Source organism: Cricetulus griseus (assembly GCF_003668045.3).
Source record: "Cricetulus griseus strain 17A/GY chromosome 1 unlocalized genomic scaffold, alternate assembly CriGri-PICRH-1.0 chr1_0, whole genome shotgun sequence".
Taxonomy (NCBI): Eukaryota; Metazoa; Chordata; class Mammalia; order Rodentia; family Cricetidae; genus Cricetulus; species Cricetulus griseus.
In genome coordinates, this window is record NW_023276806.1 from 232,015,383 (window position 1) to 232,036,806 (window position 21,424).

The 21,424-nt window shown below is 49.1% G+C and overlaps 1 pseudogene; it reads left to right on the top strand.

The window, feature by feature from the left end:
• LOC113832525 overlaps positions 1–21,298 on the top strand; it is a 36,366-nt pseudogene extending 15,068 nt beyond the window's left edge.
• The last annotated feature ends 126 nt before the right edge of the window (positions 21,299–21,424 follow it).

A 21,424-nucleotide genomic window follows, 5' to 3' on the forward strand; every position in this document is an offset into this window, starting at 1 on the left:
TGCTTTCAGAGGATCTGGGTTTGATGCCAGCACCAACATGGCAGCTCATAGCAGTCTATTCCTAACGGTCTCCATGGGCACCATATAAAACAGCACAGACCCCAAAATGTGGGCAAAATGCCCATGCATACTAAACAAATAAATATTTTCATGGGCTAAGAACTGGAGAGATAGCTCAGCGATTAGAGAACTGGCTCTCTTTCAGAGGACCTGGTTTTCATCCCAACACATACCTCAGGGAAATGTGTAACTGTGTAACTCCAGTTCCTGGGGACTCTAACCTTCCTGTGCTTTCTTTGAGCACTAGGCACATGGCCAGTACATGGACATAACATGCAGGCAGAACACCTACATACATAATAAAGGCTCAAGAGAACTTAGTGGTGGTGCACACCTTCAATCCCAGATTAATGTAAGGTTGTGGGTCTCTAAATTGGAGGACAGCCTGGTATACAGAGCAAGTTCAAGGAGAGTCAGGACTAAACACTGAAACTCTGTCTCTAAAAACAAAAAAGCTTTCGTGCCTTTAATCCCAGGTGGATCTTTATGAATTACATGTCAGCAAGGGCTACATACTGCCCGGTGCAAGCTCTAAGTTTATTATTTTTAATTTTGTGGGTGCTTCCATAGAGGCCAGCAGCATTGGGTTTCCCATGGAGCTCTAAGTTACAGGCATTTGTGGGAGCTGGAAACCTAACCTGGGTCTTCTGGAAGAGCAGCAATGCTCTTAACTGCTGGGCCTCTCTCTCTAGCCTCATAACTTGTGTTTGAGGGCTACTGTTCCTGAACCTATGGTAGATTTTATCCCCATTTTATTAATTTTGACTTTAGGTTCAGTTACATTTCTTAGATGGTCTCAAAAGTCAATACATAGCTCCTGATCCCCCTGCCTCCACCTCCTAGTGCTGGGATTACAGGCTCCTCCCACCAAGCCTGCCTGGTTCCTGTAGGTAATGGAGAGAAGGGGTCCACTTTTCCAGAGTGACTTCTGCATTTTCATTGGCTGTGGCCTCAGGGCACTGAAATCACAGACTCGTTTCCTCCTGTGACTCTACCCTGCAGACATGCGTCGGGATGTCCAGGAAATTTTTCGCATGACCCCCCATGAGAAGCAGGTCATGATGTTCAGTGCTACCTTGAGCAAAGAGATCCGGCCAGTCTGCCGCAAGTTCATGCAAGATGTAAATACCCTTCTACCTTCTCTCCCTCCACTCCCCGCCCGATGCCTCCTCCCCCTCCTCGCCCTCTTCCTCCAGACTCCCTTGTCCTTCAAGCACCAAGAAGGGAGCTTGTGTCCATCTGGGAGTGTCGACTCCTTGAAGAAAAACACAGAGGCAGAGACAGTTAGCGATAGGGGCTGTGCGCGTGCCAGGGACACTCCGGAAGACTTGGTCGGGCTAACGTGAGAGCGGGTAGCATTTGACATTTTTGAATCACACGTTTGAACCTCTTCTCCCTACCAGGGGTAGGGCAAGGTTTTGTGCCCTATCGCCTGCCCATCAACTCCACACACCCCACAGCCACACCCCCTCCAGGTGGCATGGAGCCTTCAGCTGGAACTTCTGTTCCCCGAAACTCAGACATGTCAGTGGCAGGAGAGCAAGACAGGGACAGTCAGTCAGGTGGCAGGCCTGTCCAGAAGAAGAACAAACAGCACCATGAACCCACCAGTCCCCACCTCCAAGGGCGGGGGCCTTTGGCACCTCAGCCCCGCAGCCCCCCGCTCCTTCCTGTCCATACCTCCTTGCACCCACCGGAGCCTTGGTTGATGAGAGCTGACAGCAGAGAAGCACTGAGGCACGACGGGAGAATTCAGACCTACGAGCCGTGGATGGCAGCAGCGGAGGCCTCGGGGAGCCTGACCAGGATGCTGAGGACCAAGCCAGCCTCTTTTTCTGTGCCTGGTTTTTTCCTGAACCTAATGTGCTGTACCCCGTTTTCCCCATACCTGTTGGGAGGGGTGTCTTGAATGGGGTGGTGGATTTTTTTCCTTTTTGTTTTTTATGATGGGAAGAGACAAAAGACAAGTTGTACTGAGATGTAACAAGTGGGTCTCGGTGCCGAGACTGAGCAGGGGGTGGGGTGTCCTTCCCTCCCTGACCCTTTCCTTCCCTTGAGAAGATGCTTTGCTCTTGGGCCAGGCGAGGGGCTAGAATTAGGAGGAGGCTGTGAGACTTTATTTGGGGAGTTTCCTCGCCAGGCTGCTTTCTGGAAGAGACTTCTGTGACACCCCACTTAGTCCCTTGCTCTATGTGAACTGTCTCAGACAGGATGGAGAGTGGGGAAAGTCTGTCCTGCAGTTAACCGGTGTCTGTCCATGGTTGATGTCCTTCTTCCCTTCAAGGGTTAGGGGTGGGTGTATAGTTTTTGTAAAATGTAAGGTCCGTTCCTTTCTATTGTCCTTTTCCCTTTGATGTAGAAACCTCACTGTATTATTAGATATTCAGAGAAAAAGAACAGGGCAGGGAAGCTGTAAATCTCACAGCTGCTGGGAGGAGGGAGCAGGAGGAGAGGAGGAGAGAAGCCATGCCCTTAGAGTCCAGGAAAGCGGACATCTGCAGGGGTGAGGGCTCCAGAGAAATGGAAGGTGCTGAGGGTCGGTCAGGAGTTAGAGCTCAGAAGGTGCAGGTTCTGTTGTGGGTGTGGGAAAGAGCCTGTACTTCTGTTGGCCAGCACAGTGTGTTCATCCCTCACCTCCCAAGTATAGACGGTTTGACTCTGAATTTAGAAAACTCTCTTCTAAAGCTGAGTAGTGGGTTGAGTACAAGGTGTCTCCCAGCTTGAGCAATGTGTGCTTCTCTTTAATAACTTCTACCTCAACCACCCGAGAGCTGGGATCACAGCATGCCACTAAGGCCCAGGTTTTGAATGGCGTTTTTGGCTGTGTCCATTGCAGCCTTCTGGTCTTGGACATTTGCTGAAGTACAGAGAGGACAGTTGAGTGGGGCAGTCAGCCCTGGCCTGTTGTGGTGTCGATGCCCAGGCCGGTTCACTGCTGCCTCTGCTGTGTGTTCTGACTATGCTGTCCCCTGGAGTACCATCTCCATAGCTAACTCTCCCCTGGAGTACCATCTCCATAGCTAACTCTCCCCTGGAGTGCCATCTCCATAGCTAAATCTCCCCTGGAGTACCATCTCCATAGCTAACTCTCCCCTGGAGTACCATCTCCATAGCTAACTCTCCCCTGGAGTACCATCTCCATTGCTCACTCTCCCCTGGAGTACCATCTCCATAGCTAACTCTCCCCTTGAGTACCATCTCCATAGCTAACTCTCCCCTGGAGTACCATCTCCATAGCTAACTCTCCCCTGGAGTGCCATCTCCATAGCTAAATCTCCCCTGGAGTACCATCTCCATAGCTAACTCTCCCCTGGAGTACCATCTCCATAGGTAACTCTCCCCTGGAGTACCATCTCCATTGCTCACTCTCCCCTGGAGTACCATCTCCATAGCTAACTCTCCCCTTGAGTACCATCTCCATAGCTAACTCTCCCCTGGAGTACCATCTCCATAGCTAACTCTCCCCTGGAGTACCATCTCCATAGCTAACTCTCCCCTGGAGTACCATCTCCATCGCTAACTCTCCCCTTGAGTACCATCTCCATTGCTAATTCTCCCCTGGAGTACCATCTCCATAGCTAACTCTCCCCTTGAGTACCATCTCCATTGCTAACGTTCCCCCATCAGCTCTGACACTGGCACCTTGCAGCTGGGAGCTTCACCACTCTGTGCAGAGTTCCTTTCTCCTCTGACCATTCTCAGTTGAGCTTAAAATTCAGCTGATGCAGATACTGCCGTACCTAACTGGAAAGGGACCTCAGTACAGAGCGTTCTTGTGATGGGGAGGGCTTTTCAGTCTTCTCTCTCCTCCCCATCAGTCCATGGGGTGTATTGGAGACCAGCGCCCTCCACCCCCCCAGGATTAACCCCCCCACTCTGCCCTCCTCCTTCCCCCACCCCTCCTTCCCTCAGCCTATGGAGATCTTGGTGGATGATGAGACCAAGTTGACGCTGCACGGGTTGCAGCAATACTACATGAAACTGAAGGACAACGAGAAGAACCGGAAGCCCTTTGACCTTCTCGATGTCCTCGAGTTCAACCAGGTCAGTTTTGAGGGTCTGTGTGGTCTTGAGCACTGAGCATCCCCAGCCGTGGCAGAAGCCTGTGGAGAAGTAGCCTGTGGTTGAGGAGCCAAGAGTGTGAAGGTGTGAGAGACAGCTGAGGTAGAGTCCGTGATGACTTCAGTGAGTGGAGGAACGCATTGAGCTGGGTACTGACGTGGTGACTCTGCTGTCGTCTCTTACAGTCACCCAGGAGGAGCAGTGTCAGCCTGTGCTCAGCTGGCTGCAGAGCCTGTAGGGCTCTTAGTGTTTCCAGAGGCTCATCTGGTTTTCTAGACTGTAGTTCACATCCTACCATCTTCCTGAGGGCGCCTCACCCGTGTGTGTGCCAGTTTGAGGTTGTGTCCGTGGCAGCTCACACATCAGGCTGTTGAGAAATCTTGGCCTAGACACAGGCGTTAAGTTCAAGAGAGAAAAGGACATATGTGAAGAGACATTTGAGACAGAAAAGGGACTGAGGAACTCGTTAGAAATTCTGCCAGGGTGGGTTAGTGGTGCCACCCACCTTTAATCTCAGCTCTTGGAGGCAGAGGCAGGCAAGCCTCTTGAGTTCAAGGCCAACCTGGTCTACAGAGTGAGCTCTAGTACCGTCAGGGCTACAGAGAGAAACCAAAGAACCAACCAAACAAAAATTTACCAGGTGTGCTAGTATGGGAGTCTTAAATCCCAAGCTGACTCTGTGTAGTCAGAGCCAGGTGGATCTCTGAGATCAAGTGTGGGGTCAGCATCGTTTATATAATGTGTTTGAAGACAACTGGACCTCAAACGCCCTGCTCTTCAGAGGATCCACACCCCCTCCCTCCCACCGATGCCTGTAATTGGCCCCAGCAGATAAAGATACAGATACAAATACAGCACACCCTTCTGGCCTTGAAGGACACCTGTATACACCTGCATACATTCACACAAACACATATATATATAGATTTATCAGTAGTGATACCACTGGGGCTGGGCTGAAGGAGTGGCTCAGAGCCCTGTGAGGATGGCTCAAGCCTTTAATCCCAGCACTCTGGAGGCAGAAGCAGTCAGAACTTTGTGAGTTCAAGGCCAGCTCATGTACAGATCAAGTTCCTGGACAGCCAGGTTTACACAGAGAAACCCTGTCTCAAAAAACAAAACAGTGACTCAGAGGTTAAGAGCACTCTTGTTCTTCAGGGCTCCCCAATTCTCCATAGCATGTCAGTTCCTAATCATGTGACTGCAGTTGGTATGTGAGGAGGGTCCAGTGTCCTCGTTTGGCTCTGCATAGGCGTCAGGCATGAATGTGCCTACACTTACATGGGTGCAAATCACCCACACACACAAACTTTAAAAACCATTAAGAGTTGAGATGACTGTGGAAACTTGTATGTTCATCACTCCCGTGCTCCGCAGGTAGTGATCTTTGTGAAGTCCGTGCAGCGGTGCATCGCCCTGGCCCAGCTTCTGGTGGAGAAGAACTTCCCTGCCATTGCTATCCACCGCAGCATGCCCCAGGAGGAGAGGTGAGTGAGAAACAAGGGATTTGTGCTCTGGGGAGGAAGGGGTGTGGTGAGAAGGGAATCTCAAGCTTCTCCTCTCCTTCCTCACAAAGGCTCTCTCGGTATCAGCAGTTCAAGGATTTCCAGCGGAGGATTCTTGTGGCCACCAACCTGTTTGGTCGAGGCATGGACATTGAGCGTGTGAACATCGCCTTCAACTATGACATGCCAGAGGACTCGGACACCTACTTGCACCGGGTAAGCTGCCCGCCCTCCCCCTCTTCCTCTGTGTGTGCCTGCGCTCATGCACACGCTGTCCCCTTCCCTTGTATCTCTGTCTCCCCTGTGAACTTGTGATCTTCCCTTTGTCTCCTCCCAGGTGGCCAGAGCAGGCCGGTTTGGCACCAAGGGTTTGGCCAATCACATTTGTGTCAGATGAGAATGATGCTAAGATCCTCAATGACCTGCAGGACCGCTTTGAGGTCAACATCAGTGAGCTCCCCGATGAGATCGACATCTCCTACAGTGACTGCACCCCCACCATGCTGCCTGCCGCCTGCGTGCGTGCATGCCTGCGTACGTGCATGTGTGTGTGTACATACCACAGCATGTAGAGATCAGAGGACACTATTGGGTGTCTGTCCTCCACCCTGTGGGTTTCCCGGCGTGAACTCAGGTTGTCAGTTTTAGTGACAGCACCTTTGCCCTCTGAAGCATTTTGTTGAATCCTGCTCCCTCTTTCCTTGTTAGTGCCTCATGTAAACATCTGGGTAGAGGCCTCTGGTGCTGAATGGCCCTTGGTTGTTGGCTGCCCTCCTGGAGTTTCCATGCTTTGGTGAGGGACCCTTGTGTGGGGTCTTTCTCCGTCTCTTTTCTCCAGCAACAGGGAGTGTTCCTACTCCCAAGAGTATCCTCTGAACCTTGGACACAGCTGTGGGGAGAGAAAGGGAGGGAGGGAGGGAGGAGGGAAGGAGGGAGGGAGGGAGGGAGGGACAGAAATTTAAATTTCCCCTCTTGAGTCTTATTGTGGCGTTTTTTCTTCAGTTGAACAGACATGGTAGAGGAGAGGAATGACCCGCTCTGGACTGTGGCCCTCTGTCTCATTAGAAGAAGATACCAGGGATCAGGGTGGAGACGGCCCTGCCCCTGGCCCCTGCCAGCCCTCATCTTGTCCTGTCCATGCTTCCCTCTGCATCACCACCACTCCCAAACCTGTTCCTGATTTATCATAGTTGTTTGTTTGTTTGTTTGTTTGTTTTAACAAAACTCAGAATTGAAGCAACTGTGTCTGTAGTGTTTGTAAGTGCTCCGTGTGTTATACTGAGGGCTTGATTGGGAGCCTTGTTGTGGGCAGGGTCACAGTGAGGATGGCCCAGACCCCAGAAGCTGTGGCTCCCCAGTGGCATTCTCTTCCTGGTGTCCCTTCCATTCTAAAGTGTCTGTGGAAGTGGGGAATGGGACAGTGCATGGGGTCAGAGGTTCAGAGAACAAGGTCCATGTCACTGCATCTCATCTGCTCCTTGAGCTTCTGGTTGTCAGGTACCAGGGCTGTGCCTCCCAGGCGTCCTGCTCTTCTAAGCAGGGCCTGGTGCAGCTCCAGCATCTCCTCCCTGGGCCAGCTTAGCTGTGTAGAGAGTGTGGGGTCCCTGGGTCAGAGACTAAAAGACACAGCTTCAACCAGGGCAGAGGCCGGAAGCCTGTCTCAATTCTCCTTTTTGATCTGAGTTCAGATGGTCATGTATGAACTTTCTTACCTCAGACATGGATCTATATCTCATCTGCTCTTATGGTGAAGTTCTTGGCAAGGTCACTGGGATCCCTGGAGGGACAGGGGCAGGAGGTGTTAGGTGGAAGTGTAACAGGCTGGAGTGTGGACCATGGCAGCTGCCTAGTGGCTTCAGTGCCAATCCTGGATGAAGCACCAGACCCCGGTCCTGTCTGTTCTGGCCAGGGGCAGGGTAGAACTCTGTTGGTGGTCTGAGATTTCACACCCTGGCAGTTCAGTTGCTTTAGCATGCTGGTGTGCAGCCAGCCTCCTCAGCACTAGCAGGCATTTTGAGGGGATGCTCATACCCAGGTCCATCTCACTGGAAGGCTCACACTGACCTGCCTCAAATTGTGATTTCTCTTTCCTGCATGTTCCCAGAGTGACCATTCTCCCCTGCTGTGCTGTGTTGTCTAAGGACTTGCTTCTCTAGTAGGCCTGGGCACCAGTGTGTCTTCATTGCCTTGGCATGACACCAGTGTGGGTGGCAAGCAGTGCTGTTGCTGAGCCATCTGCACATATGCAAAAGTCCTGCCCACACCAGGCCTGTAAGAGTGCTGGTGTTCCCTGGCACTAGGGGAATTCCCAGGAATCCACATGGATGGCTCCAGCTAATAATCTAGGCAGTGGAGGAGAGGGTATCTTAACTGCCCTTCATATAATCAGATTGATGACTACCTTAATTGCTGTCATAAAACCTTCATCCTGTAGCTGATGGAAGCAGAGGCAGACACCCACAGCTAAGCACTGAGCTGAACTCTGGAATCCAGTTGCAGAGACGGAGGAGTGATGAACAAAGAGGTCAAGACCAGGCTGGAGAAACCCACAGAAACAGCTGATCTGAACAAGGGGTTGCTCATGCATGGACCCCAGACTGATAGTTGGAAAACCAACATAGGACTGATCCAGACCCCCTGAATGTGAATGTCAGTTTGGAGACCTGGTGAATCTATGTAGCCTCTGGTAGTGGATCAGTATTTACCCCTAGTACACAAATGGACTTGGGGAGCCTATTCCCCATAGAGGGATAGCCTCTCAGCCACACTGGGGAGGGTCTAGGCCCTGTTCCAAATGATATGACACACTTTTAAGATGCCCCATGGACGGCCTAACCCCACCTGGGGAGCAGAAAGGGGTTGGAATTGGGGGTTGGTGGGGGGCAGGGGAGGATGGGAGGGAGATGGAACAGAGATTGACATGTAAAAGAAGCTTGTTTCTAATTTAAATTTTAAAAAGGAAAAAACATTTATTTTAAAATATTAAAGTGCTGGTTTTCCTGTGACTGGGAGACCCAGTGGGCAGGTGTGGCTCAGCAGGGACAGATGGTATTAATTACTCTTGCTCACCTGGGGAAATGGATGTGTTCAGAAAAAATGTGCCCCATAATGAAAGTTGGCTGGGTAAGGAGCAGCTGCTGGACAGCCCCATGGCTTTGGTGCCCATCCCTGCATCTCTGTGTACTCCTCTCTGGGTTGTCAAGGGGGACGCTCTCTGCACAGAAGAGCAGTCAAGACAGTGCAGAGTCTTTGCCAAGGTCAGGGTCCTCACATGAGGCTGGAGTGCTTTAGACAAGGCCAAATGCTTCAGCATCTGTTATGTTCTTTGTTTTTATTTTCAGATTTTGTATGTGTGTTTTCACAGCATGTATGTAAAATATATCACATGTGTGATGTCTGTGGAGCCCAGAAGAGGGCACTGGAGCCACCTGACATGGGAGCCAGACATCAACCCCGGGGTCCTCTGTAAGAGCAGCCAGTGCTCTTTCCACTCAGCCCTCTCTCCTGCTTGAGATCCCCATATCTGAAGAGATTTGGCCAAATCCTGGTAGATGTTCACAAGATGCCAGGAAACTCTAGACAACTAGTTCCCATTAGAGTCCCCTTTCTGCCCAATCACGTGTGTGCTGGATAGTTTTATGTCAGCTTGACACAGCAAAAGGCATCCGAGAGGACTGAACCTCAATTAAGAAAATGCCTCAGGAAGATCAGGCTATAGGTCAGCCTGTAGGGCATTTCTTTCTTCTTGTTTGAGACAGGGTTTCTCTGGGTGTATATCTGGATATACAGGACCAGAATGGCTTTGAACTCCCAGAGATCCACCTGTCTCTGCCTTTCAAGTGCTGGGATTAAAGGTGTACACCACCATTGCCTAGCAGGCATTTTCTTATTTAGTGATTTATGAAGGAGAACCCAGCCCATTGTGGTTGGTGCAATCCCGGGACTGGTGGTCCTTTTTTTTCTATAAGAAAGCAGGATGAGAGATGGGCATAGTAGTCCACGCCTTTAGTCCTAGCACTTGAGAGCTAGAGGCTGGCAGATCTCTGAGTTCAAGGACAGACTGGATTACAGAGTGAGTTCCAGGACATCTGGGTTTCTATAGAGAAGCACAACCCTGTCTTGGAAATCCACAGGGTGGAAAATAAAAGCAGTTTTTACAAACTATGGTGAGCAAGGCAGTAAGAAGCACCCTCTATGGCCTCTGCATCAGCTCCTGCCTCCAGGTTCCTGCCCTGTGTGACTTCCTGTCCTGACTTCCTTTGGTGATGAACAGTGCTGTGTAATTCAGCTGAACAAACCACTTCCTCCCCAAGTTTTTCTGGTCATGGTGTTTCATCACAGCAATAGAAACCCAGATTAGGACATGTCCCTGTGGGTTTAGTTACCCAGTAAAGTCCCCATAAAACAATAAGGAGTGAGAGGTGGGTGTCTAATGAGAGTTCCTGAGAACCAAACCCTGTAACCAATGTATTTTTCCCTGGTGTAAGAAGGGACTTTGAGAGCCCATCCAGGTGAAGGGATGCTGTCTTGGCCTGGACACATGGGGGAGGGCCTAGGCCCGGCCCAGGATGATGTGGTGGACTTTGGGGAGCCACCGTCAAGGGCCCTACCCTGCCTGGGGAGTGGAGTGTGGATTGGTGGGGGGCAGGTGGGAGGTTGGGGAGGAGGGTTGGGGGAAGGGAAGGGAGAGGGAGAAGGGATTGTCATGTGAAGCAAGCTTGTTCCTAATTTGAACTAATAAAAAAACAAGAAAAAAAAAAGAAAAAAAAAATCTGGAACTCATTTTCCAGGGGATCTGTCGCCCTCTTATGGCCCCCAGGGGCAGTGCACATGTGCACAGACACAAAATACTCATGCACATAAAGTAAAAATAAAACTATAAGAACAATCTAGACGGTGTCTTCCGTGGGTAATTCCGTGACAGCACATAACCAACTACATAGACAGGTTTGCTTGCTGAGGTGGCTCATCTTGTCAGTGTGCTGCACCTGGGAAGAGTGGGCCTCATCTGAGGAGTTGCCGTCATCAGATTGGCCTGTGGGTTGTCTGTGGGCATTTTCTTGATTGCTGGATTGTAGGGAGCAGAGGAAGCGGTGAGTGAGTGAGTGAATGTGTGAGTGAGTGTGGGTGAGTGTATTTGAATGTGTGAGTGTGTGTGTGAGTGATTGAGTGTGAGTGAGTGAGTGTGTGAGTGAGTGAGTGAGTGTGTGTGTGAGTGAATGAGAGTGTGAGTGTGTGTGTAAGTGAGTGATTGAGTGCGACTGAGTGTGTGAGTGAGTGAATGTGTGAATGAGTGTGTGAGTGAGTGTGTGAGTGTGTGTGTGTGAATGAGTGTGTGTGTGTGTGTGTGTGTGTGTGTACAAGTGAGTGTGTGTGAGTGTGTGTTTTGACATGGGCATGCCTGGTTAAGGACATCAAGAACAATGGCCATGGAACTTTGACAAGGACAGTACCAATCCAGGCCTGGCTCATGAGGGATGCTATTGTTCCATGTTTTTGCTCTTTCTTTGGCCTTTTTTCAGGGGCCCCGAACCAGCTCCCAAGTAAACCACACAGGGAGGTTTATTCTTAGTTATGAGTGCCTGACCTTAGTTTACCTTGTTTCTAGCTAGATTTTCTTAACTTAAGTAACCCATCTAAGCCGGGCGTTGGTGGCGCTCGCCTTTAATCCCAGCACTCGGGAGGCAGAGGCAGGTGGATCTCTGTGAGATCCAGACCAGCCTGGTCTACAAGAGCTAATTCCAGGACAGCTTCCAAAGCCACAGGGAAACCCTGTCTCGAAAAACCAAAAAAAAAAAAAAAAAAAAGTAACCCATCTACTCTGGGCTTTTATCTTTCTTACTTTCCTTTTTACTCCATGGCTGGCTGACCCCCCATCTTCCTCCTTTCCTTGCTCTCTGGCTAATCCTTGTTTCTCCTTCTATTTATACCTCTGCCTGCCAGCCCCGCCCATCCTTGCTCCGGCCTCACTTTTGGCTGATCAGCTCTTTATTAGGACCACCAGGTGTTTTAGACAGGCACAGTAACACAGATTCACAGAGTTATACAAATGCAGGATGAACCAAAGTCACACACCTTAAAATAATATTCCCCAAAAGGATGGCAAAGCTTTCCTTGGGAGTCCAAGTGTGAGTGTCTATGAACTGTTGATCCATGTGTGCAAAGATTACCAACTGTGGCTTCCTGTTCCTGGATGTTTGCAGCCTGAGACTGCTCACCTATAGAGACCTGGTACCCAGATTAGCTAGCCCCTTCCTCCACTGTACCTTAAACTCGTGAAGGTTCCAGGTTGTAACGGTGTCAGTAGCATTAGAGAAACACACCGTATCCCGGCTTCATTGTGTGTGTGTGTGTGTGTGTGTGTGTGTGTGTGTGTGTGTGTGTCCTTTCTTCATTCCCTCACTACCCCTAGCCAGGGTTCTAGGACCAGGGCCTTGGATGCTACACTCATGATAGGGGATGGCCCAGCTCAGTGTAGACACTCCCACACTTAGGCAGGTGCGCCTGGGGTGTACAAAAAGCAGCTTGCCCAGGAAGCCAGTGAGAGCCAGGCAGTGAGCAAGTCTCATGGTCTCTGCTTCAGGTTCTGCCTCCAGCTCCAAGGATGGGCTGTAACCTGCACCCCAAATAAACCCTTTCCACTGCAAGATGCTTTGGGTCACCGTGTGTGTCCCAGCAAATAAGCAAACTAGGATAGCATCTGATGGTTAATTGATTGCAACACTGTCTCAGCCAGGGTTTCTATTGCTGCAATGAAACACCCAGAACAAATCCAAGATGGTGAGGAAAGGGTTTGCTCAGCTTACACTTCCACATCACTGTTCATCATCTAAGGAAGTCAGGACAGGAACTCACACAGGGCAGGAACCTGAGGCAGGAGCTGATGCCAATGTCATGGATGGGACCTGCTTATGGGCTGGCTCCTCATGGCTTGCTCAGCCTGTTTCCTCATAGAACCCAGGACCACCAGCCTAGGGATGGAACCGCCCACAATGGGCCAGGCCCTCCCCATTGATGGCTGATTGAGAAAATGCCCTACAGCTGGATCTCGAGGAGGCGTTTCTAATTGCGTTGTCCTTTCAGATAGCTCTAGTTAGTGTGTCAAGTTGACATAAAACTCGTTAGCACACACATCACGAGAATAGTTGACTGGGCCTGGAAAGATGGTCCAGTGTTTGCAAGCCCTTGGTTTCTCTTCAGAGGACCTGGATTTGATTCCCAGCATTCACAGTAGGCTACGGACTGTCTGTAACTCTGCTTCCAGGGGATCTGCCCTCCTTGGAGACAGCATGCATGTGGCGCACAGATGTGCACACAAGCAAAACACCCAAATACATAGAAATAAAAAAGTATAAATCATACCAGGCAGTAGGTTAGGAGGCATCTGAGAGACTGCATGCATCCATGGAAACAAGAGCCGGCAATGCTCCGCTTTTTTCCCCCAGTTTTTCAAGACAGGGTTTCTCTGTGGCTTTAGAGGCTGTACTAGAACTGGCTCCTGTAGACCAGGCTGGTCTTGAACTCACAGAGATCTGCCTGCCTCTGCCTCCCGAGTGCTGGGATTTGCACTGTGCTTGGCCAACACTGGGCTTTTAATCTTTTCATTTACACATTTTCAAAGGTGAACTCGGCTCACTCAGAGCTCTGCCAGGTGAACAGAACTCCTTTCTGACAGAAGCTGTTCCATATCTGGTGACTGCTGACAGGGAAGTCAGGCTGACACAGCCAGCAATAGAGCTCGCCCACAGCACTGCAGCTCAGATACAAGTTCACTGACGGTTATTTTACCTTGGAAGCCGCCCTGCGAATGTCGGGTGACAAGGGGACCAGTGCAAGCTCTTGTTATAAGACCTGAGCTGTATTGTGCTCACAGGGACCTGGAAGCTGCTAGAGCCCTGGGAGACTTGGAAGAATCTAAGGCATGCTAGTTGACAGCCACTGAGATGCACACAAGCTTTGTTGTAGTTTGTTGTCATGGCAGTTGTGTTTTCATGCTCTGCTGCTTCACTTAATTAGCTAATTAATAAATTAATCAATTAGCTAACGTGTGTTGGCACATACTCAGGTTTGTCACTTGGAAAAGGCTTTCACTAGGGCTGAGGAGTTGGTTCTATGATTAAAGCTGATTGTCACACAAGCTTGCCTCCCTAAGTTCCAGTTCTGTTGCCACAAGAAGATGAAGGGAAGAACTGGGTCCATAGTGTCCCTTGACCCCGCAAATGATCCCTGACAAGCACACACACACACACTCACACACACACACACACACACACACACACACACACACACACAATTTGGGTATGATTTTATTTTTATCTTATTATATGCATTTTTTTGAGACAAGGTTCTGTGTAGCCACAGTTGTCCTGGAACTTCCTGTGTAGAACAGGGTGGCCTAGAACTCAAAAAGACCTGCCTGCCTCTGCCCCCGGTGCTCCACCCCAGTACTGAGATTAAAGGCATGGGCCGAGGTCGTAATAATACTGACACCGGCTTTAATAACATTCTAATAGCTGTCATCACTGACCTAGAATTTCCCAAATTGATCGTAACAATTTTCAAATGTCATGAAAGAGGCACAAATCATGTAGGTATACCTCTATGACCAAGTCCCACAGACCAGAAGAGAGCCCCCTGCAGGCTGCCTGTGGAACTCCAGCCGCATTTGCAGACCTGTGCTGCAGCCCCCTGACACTCTGAAGAACAGTGTTGAGGCAGCAAAGACAGTAACGACAAATAGCAGGGAAGCATGGAAGAGTGGTTGTCTTGTCTCTACTCATGATCTTCCCAGAGCTTTCAGCTTTTTATACAGCAGACAAACTGATACAGCCCAGCCAGCGGGGAGGGGAAGGGGGGCTGTGAGATTCAGGAAATATGGAAATAGCACAGGTGGGGGAAGTGCTTCTGTGTATGTGTTTGTCTTACTGGATGATAAATAAAGTACTGTGTGGCCAATGAGGCAGCAAGTTAGGCAGGGCTAGGAGTCGAGGAGGATTCTGGGAAATGTAGTAAGAAGTGGTGATCCAGGCAGGAAGTGGCATAGCAGGGAGACTCATATTTAAGGAAGGACAACCAGGAAGTAGCCCTTTTCCCCTCCGCTCTTCCTCCAGCATCGTGATGTGAAGCCAATGGAGGGCGTCCGATAAGATAAGTCTTATAAAATATATAGATTTACGATAATATAAGACTGAGCTAGCAGATGAGAAACCCTAGTCATTGACCAAGCAGCATTTGTACATAATAGAAGTCTCTGTATTATTTTGTTCATCACGTGGCAGACAAAACTCAGGCGGCTGGCAGAGACTGCCCAGGTAGCGGCAGGGCTCGGGTGGCTTTTGGTGGAAAGATTTATTGTAACATCGCACATTTCTGGGAAAAGAGAAACTGGCAAGATCCACAAGCACCAACTCCCAGAGTTCACCTTGGAGGAGACTCTGAGTCACCCATTGACCCAGAGGAGATTCTCAGTGTTCAGGGTCTCAGCTGTCATGTCATCACTCGGGTGGGGTGAGCTCTTGAGGAATGAAGCTGCCTTGGAGTCCTGTAAGTAACCCACCGCCCCACTCCTGTAAGTAACCCTACTAAAAACTCATATGTTTTGGGTCATCAACTTTCTACAGTCATGGAAGCAGATTCCACAACCCCTTTCTTCTATCCTTGTCTCTAAAGCAAGAATCATGTGACCAAAGATGCCAAGGCCTGCTGCCTGCTGGGGCTGGAACATGGTCCCCTGTTCAATTCCATCTTCACCAACTTTCTGCTTTCTGCCTTCACTAGGCCTGGCTGTCCTGAAACTGGATCTGTGGACCAGGCTGGCCTCCAGCTCAGAGATCCGCCAGTCTCTTCTGGAGTGCTGGGATTAAAGGCGTGTCCCACCACACCGCTCTACCCTTTTCTTTAATTCCTTTGCACAAGAAGGAGATTTAGCTGGGTGGGATCTTGTCCACTCCCTTTATTCCATTTCTTAATCTGTTTAACTCCTTGAACACAGGACTTAGCTCCAATCCACTTCCTGTTGTTTCTTTTCTCCTCAAATTGTACATTTTGTATTTTTCCTAGCTCAGCTTGCTCCTTAGCATTATAAATCTTTGTAACCATGAACACTAATAACCAAACAAGAGCCTATACTAGGCTGTTTAGAGATTTCCTTTGCCAGTGCAATTAATCCAAATCTCTTCACTTTAACCTCAGACGGGCTTTTCAGAAAAGGCAAAAAGGCAGCCACATTCTTCACCAAAATATCACAAGAATTGTCTCTAGGCAGTGTCCTAAAATTCTTCTCCTCTCAAAACTCTTCTCTTGAGCCAGCCCCCACAGTTCAAATCATTCTCAGCACCACCATCTTCCATGCTCCTACTAGTATGGACCACTAAGCAGTGCTTAAAGCATCCACTACTTTCCTAACACAAACCCCTAAAGTCCAAATTCCTCCAAACAAAATATGATGTGACTGGGCCTATGACAGCAATACCCTACTCCCTGGGAACAACTTCTGTCTTAGGGTTTTCTATTTTCTTTATTTAAAGATTGTTATTTATTATGTATACAACATTCTGCTTCCGTGTGTATCTGCACACCAGAAGAGGACACCAGATCTCATAATGGATGGTTGTGAGCGACCATGTGGTTGCTGGGAATTGAACTCAGGACCTCTGGAAGAGCAATCAGTGCTCTTAACCTCTGAGCCATCTCTCCAGCCCAGGTTTCCTTTCTTTTTTCTTTTCTTTTTTGTTTGTTTTTCTGAGACAGGGTTTCTCTGTGTAGCCGGGCTGTCTTGGAACTTGCTCAGTAAACCAAGCTGGCCTTGAAATCACAGATCGGCCTATCCGTGCCTCTGAAGTGCTGGAATTAAAGGCTTAGTTAGGGTTTCTGTTGTTAAGAGACATCATGACCAGCACAACTCTGTGGTCGGACAGGAAAATCCCACTACAGAGTACTAGGGACTCACAGAAAAGGGTGTGTGTGGAAAGGAACAGAGGAATGAGGAGAAACATGACTGAGCACATTATATGCATACGTGACAAGGTCACATGACGCTACTCTGCACAATATGCTAATGAGAGCAAATGCAGAGCACAGCTGATGACCCTCATGGTCACGAGCCTCATTCTCAAGTCTTAGGCTGTCATGAGTAGCAGAGCTGTTTTTCTCTCTGCACCTGGCTCACCGTAGAACACAGGTTTCTCTGTGGCATGGTCTTTATCAAGTTCTCACCGTGAAATGAGCTCCCTGCCCACCTTTTCCATCTGCTGGGCCAGGCTTCCCTGTGCTTTGGGTCTGAGGGAATCCACTCTGTGCATCTATGTATCCATCTGTGCATCTATGTATCCATCTGTGCATCTATGTATCCATCTGTGCATCTATGTATCCATCTGTGCATCTATGTATCCATCTGTGCATCTGTGTATTCATCTGTGCATCTATGTATCCCTCTGTGCATCTATGTATCCATCTGTGCATCTATGTATCCATCTGCAATTCTATGTATCTGTCTGTGCATTTATGTATACATCTGTGCATCTATGTATCCATGTGTGCATATATGTGTCTATCTGTGCATCTATGTGTATGTCTGGGCATCTATGTATCTATCTATAGAAAGGGGATTAATTAGAATAACTCACAGGCTGTGGTCCAGCTAATCCAACAATGTCTGACTATAAATAAAAAGTCCAAAAATCAAGTAGTTGCTCAGTCAGTCCACCAGGCTGGATGTCTCAGCTGGTCTTAAGTATATGCTGGAATCCTGAAGAAGTCGGCTCTAATGCCAGGGAAGGAATGGACTTGCTAGTGAGGTGAGATCTAGGAGGCCAAGAGAAAAATCTTGCTTCTTTAATGTCCTTGTAGAGACTTCCAGCAGGTGTGGCGCAGATTAGAGGTGGGTTTCTCCAGCTCAAATGTTCTGGATTAGGGGTGTGTCTTTCCACCTCAAAGATCCAGATCAGAAATTGACCTTCTGACTTCAAATTAAGCAAACATCCCTCACAGTTGTGTCCTCCATTTATTAGTGTTAGTTACTTTCACATGTGCTCAAGTTGACAACCAAGAATAGATGTCCTATTTTGTTTCAGAGTTCTGGAAACTTCCCTGGTTTCAAGCTTTTTAGGTCCTTTTGGCCCTCATGGCTCTGCCTCCTCCCTACCCTCTTTCAAGAAGTTTTCTCTCACAGGTGGAAAAGGATGGAAAGTTCCATCTGGCTGTAAGTTTGACAAGGGCAGGACAGCCTCAGACCCAAGACCCTTGGAGTTGTATAGACAGGAGCCTGTGGCAGCTCAGACAGCCATGGTCCCCCTTAAGCTTTATCGTATGTTGGCTCACATCAATCCTGTTTTTTCCCAGTCCTGTTTTTTCTCCTGTTTCTATTGCCCTAGACTCTAAGGCTTCTCTTTCTTCTTAGAAAGGAGAGATCCATGGGGGGCTGAAATGGGAGAGAAGATGAGGACGGGGACGTCACTGGCTACAGGAACTTTCCGGATATTCAGAAATTCGTAATCTGTTACAATTAGCATTCAAGTGACTGACTGGAGTTTGTCTTGTTCAGCAGCAATTAAAAACCAACTCAAGGCTCAAGTGCAAAGAGGAGCACATACTTCCTGGAATGGGGTTGTGATTCACCGTGCACAGTAGGTCCATAAAATGACATCTTTCTGTGTTTTTAATTTTATACTGTTTTGCTATTTTCATTTCAGGACAGTCTATTTCAGTCATCAGTGTCTGTCCTGTTCCAGCTGTGACTTCACTAACAGGTGATTCAATGTTGACTAAACAGGACTGTGTCCTCAGCGCGGGTGTCACACTCCAGACGTGTAGGAGAGGGAGAGGGAGCCATTGCAGCACTTTTCAAAATGTAGTTTTAATTTATATTTTTATTAGGGGTGTGTGTGTGTGTGTGTGTGTGTGTGTGTGTGTGTGTGTGAGTGTGGGTGTGTGTGTGTGTGTGTGTGTGTGTGTGTGTGTGTGTGTGTGTGTGTGTGGTGTTGTGTGTGTGTGTGTGTGTGTGTGTGTGAGTGTGTGTGTTGGTGTGTGTGTGTGTGTGTGTGTGTGTCTTTGTGTGTGTGTGTGTGTGTGTCTTTGTGTGTGTGTCTTTGTGTGTGTGTGTCTTTGTGTGTGTGTGTGTGTGTGTGAGTGTGTTTGTGTGTGTTTGGGTGTGTGTGTGTGTGTGTGTGTGTGTGTGTGTGTCTTTGTGTGTGTGTGTGTGTGTGTGTGTGCAGGTGCACCAGGCACTGGATCCCATGGAACTGGAGTCACTGATGGTTGTGAAGCACCTCGTGTGTGATGGGAACTGAACCTGGATCCTGTAAACAGCAACAGTGCTCCTAACTCTAAGCCACCTCTCCAGCCCCTATTGGAATTTCACAGAAGGAAACCACACAGCCTGGCTCACAGCAAGATGGCTGACAAGATGGCTGATGACAGAACCTGGATGCAAAGGAAGAGACAGAGTCAGTGCAGAGCCTGAGTGAGGGGTGCTGGGCATTGATGGATGAGGCCTGAGGAGACAGAGAAGGGCAGAGCAGGAGGTGACAGAATAAATGGGGGATCCTAATGGCCCTGCAGGGCGTCTCACATTCCACACTGAATACTGTGATGTTTGAATGAGAATGGCCACACAGGATCAGAGGTTCAGATACCTCAGTTCTAGTCAATGGAACTGTTTGGGGAGGATCAGGAGGTGTGGCCTTGCTGGAGGAGGTGTGTTGATGAGGAGCAAGTGAGATAGGTTATTAGCTGGTAATTTATTGTGGAGTTATCCTCACAGGAGGAGTCAGTAACCAGATTTGGCACTCTGAGAAGTCTGGTCCCAGATGCTTCCAAAGGCTGGCTGAACCAGGAGAGAGAGAGACAGAGAGAGAGAGAGAGAGAGAGAGAGAGAGAGAGAGAGAGAGAGACAGAGAGACAGAGTTCGAGCCCTGCTCCTTCTCGCCCTTTATCCTACACCCTTCTACATACCTGTGACCATGCCCAGCCAGGTGTGGTGATTGGTACAGATATTGGGGTCTCTCCCTACAGTGTGCCACTGGGGCTGGGTATTGAGGTTTTAATAGACTCCCACTATTCCCGGTGTCTCTGACACTTGCTTGTGGATAGAGATGTGACCTCTCAGCTGTCTCAGCCTCCACTCCTTTCTTATGAAAACTTGAGCCCATATTAATCACTTACTTTTATAAGTTTTGGGGGTCTCAATGTCTTATCATAGCTATAGAAAAGGAACTAAAGCCAGGTGTGGTGGCAAAAACCTTTGATCCCACGACATGGGATGCAAATACAGGTGGATCTCTGTGAGTTCAAGGCCAGCCTGGTCTACACAGTAAGTTTCAGGACAGCCAGAGTGAAGGAGACTGACCTTGTCTCAAACACAAAACAAAACCACCAGGAGAGACCCAAAGCCCAAAACAATTTATCCTCTCCTCATACTTCCTCTTCCTTCTTTTCTGAGGTCAAACCCTGGATTTTTCTCAAATAAAGTCACTTCCAGGGATACAATGACAACAACACTGGGGTTGGGATGCAGGAGAGAGATGCTTCCCTTTAAAGCAGAGGCTCTGACCTGCAAGCACCACACAGACTCCCACAGAGTCCAGGCTCTTGTCTCCTGCATGGGGCGCTCACACTGCCAAGCCTGATGCTCAGGACTCACCCCTGTAAAGAGAGACTTTGCTCTGCATTCAGGATCCTGTCTACACAGCCTTGAGCTTACACTCAGACTCCTGGTGTTTCTTCCCAGATGACCATCTGTGGCTCCAGGTGGTTGTGTTTTACAGGGGTGTTCAATCCATAGTCCTGAGATTGTCTGTGTGGACCTGGGTCATTGTCTCAGCACAGTGGACCCCTTCTCTACTGGGAAGAGACCGTGGATATCAAATACAGCAGGACACTGATGCTGTCTACACTCCATGTTTCCCTGTGTCCACACACTTCCATGGCACAGTTGCTTTAGTGAATAAACACAGTAGGAGAGGAACTGTAACTAACTATAAAGAAAATAATGATGATAGTGTGTTAGAAGGCATATAACCTGTGACCCTCTCATTCTCTCTCCTTCCCCCCCTCTCTATTTCTGTCTCTCTCTCTTTGAACATCACCCACACTTTATGAGCTGATGAGATGAGGAAGATGAGCGTGACAGGTTTGTGGGGCCCTGGATCTGATAACTGTGTTGGCTCCTGGGTTCCTCAGGCCTGTGCAGTGTGGACACTGGACAGAGGGTGATTCTCATGGTAGAGGTTCACACTGGGAATTGGAGGTTTTATCCTACTGTTCAGTAATGTGGAGAAAAATCAAACTTATAATTATTTTGTTTCAGTGCATTTTGATTTGTGTCACAAATACAAGCCACACATAACTGAAGTAGAAAGTGAAAGCAGAGGGGAGTAGGGACTGCTTCCTGCACGGAGAGTCACATATGACACAGTGTGTCAGAAGGACTTGACCAGAGCTGTAAAACTCCAGTCACCTCCATGCAGTGTCCACGGCGGCCCCACGCACTCACCGGGACTGTGACAGCATCTGTTTCCGTGAACATTCATTTTAAGTGCTGCGTGTACTTTACCGGAATCCTCAAGCTCTCAGGTTTCATCCTGACGAACCTGACCAGCATTGGCCTTGGGCGGCTCAGGGACACCGGGACAAACCGCGCTGTGTCCGCAGCACAGGGTCAGACAAAGTCTTAGTCCCAGGCGGTGAGGTCCGGGGTGGGGACGCCCAGCGCGGGGATCCCCTGTCCCCAGTTTCACTTCTCCAGCTCCTGACCTGTGTCAGCTCCTTCTGCCCGGACACTGATGACGACACCTGGGCGG